The following is a 1,483-nucleotide window of genomic DNA, read 5'->3' as shown; positions in this document are numbered from 1 at the left end:
ACGACGCCCTCCGGCTTCTCCTCTCACACCTGCCTGGACCCCAGTCTCCGCGCCCTCTCCTATCCGTTTGCCAGCCTCCCAAAAGCCTCAGCCTAGGTGCCCTCCGTCCCTTCAGCTTCTCGGTTCCCCGTGTCCTCGTCTGCCTCTCCCCCTCCTTCCTCCTGCCCTCGCCTCTAACCTCCTCAATAAACCTCATTTTCTACCCTCAGTGTTGCGTTTGGGTCCGTTCTGTCTCCCACCGTTACAATTTGTCTTCATAAAAATACAGATATACCTTCAAAATCATTTTATTATGACGGCAAAATCTTCTTGGACTCAAACAACTTAGACAAAAATGTTCGGATCTCTTTGGACTGCATGCCATAAATAATGGGGTTGAGGATGCTAGGGACAATAACAAACAGAATGGCAGAGAGTTTTCTGTAGTCTGAGTACTGGGGGAAACGATGCAGAATAATCATAATAAACCCACTGATCAGCATGATCAGATACACAACCAGGTGAGTGCTGCAGGTCTTCAAGGCTTTACTGTTCAAAGACTTGTTCTTACTGGTCAGACAGACTACTGTAATCTTGGTGTAGGTGAGAACAATGCTGCCTATTGAACCTGTGAACAGGACCACAGTGAAAGTGAGGCCATAGATGTTATTAATAGAAACATTCTCACAGGAGAGTTTAAACATTGCAGCATTGTCACAGTAAGAGCTTTCGATCAGAGTCCTGCATCGGTTCAGCCGTATGGTCAGACCGAGAAGAATCCCGACCAGAACAAAGGCCACTCCCCAGGCAGAAACTGTCAGCTTGATCAGCATCTTGTTGGTCATTATGGCAGCATAGTGCAGGGGATAGCAGATGGCCACATATCTGTCAAAGGCCATAATCATGAGTGCAGTGTGAACAGCGGTACTAGACATGTGTGTTGTGAAAGCTTGGACCACACACTCTTAATAACTGATGATGCGTTCAGAGGGAGGCCTCAACAAGTCTACAAGCAAACGGGGCACAACGATAGTGTTTCCAAGTAGATCGTTGACTGACAGGTTCCCAAAAAGGAGATACATGGGCTGGTGAAGGCTTTTTTCCATGACAACCACAACTACAATGCCCACATTTGCAACAATTATAAACAAGTAGGATAAAAAGATTAAAATAAACACAGGGTAAATGGACTCCTTTGAGACATTTAACCCTCCAGGTGGAGTGTGAAGCTGTTGTAAGTGTAGTTTTCCATCAACCTGAAAGAACAAAACAATGCTGTAAATGTCACAAGTAATACCGTGGCAATCTAGGTATCAGAGATCATGTTAAATCACAGTACTAATGTCCAACTAACCACAGCAGAAAGTTTTCCCTTAATGTGCACTGTGTATGTGTTGTGGATAGACAGATAGACATTTAAATTCAGGCAGTTCATCCTGAAACGTTGAGTTATATGGCAATAATGATAATGACAATTAATGACAATTGATAACTCGTGAAACTA

At 44.2% G+C, this 1,483-nt stretch overlaps 1 pseudogene; it reads right to left on the bottom strand.

The window, feature by feature from the left end:
• Window positions 1-290: 290 nt before the first annotated feature.
• LOC119895654 lies at window positions 291-1,234 on the bottom strand (annotated as a pseudogene).
• Between the last annotated feature and the right edge of the window lie 249 nt (window positions 1,235-1,483).

This window comes from Micropterus salmoides, unplaced genomic scaffold (assembly GCF_014851395.1).
Source record: "Micropterus salmoides isolate LMB-PRFRI ecotype aquatic unplaced genomic scaffold, ASM1485139v1 Ms_hic_scaffold_9, whole genome shotgun sequence".
Lineage (NCBI taxonomy): Eukaryota > Metazoa > Chordata > Actinopteri > Centrarchiformes > Centrarchidae > Micropterus > Micropterus salmoides.
This window is presented reverse-complemented; position numbering and strand designations above follow the sequence as displayed.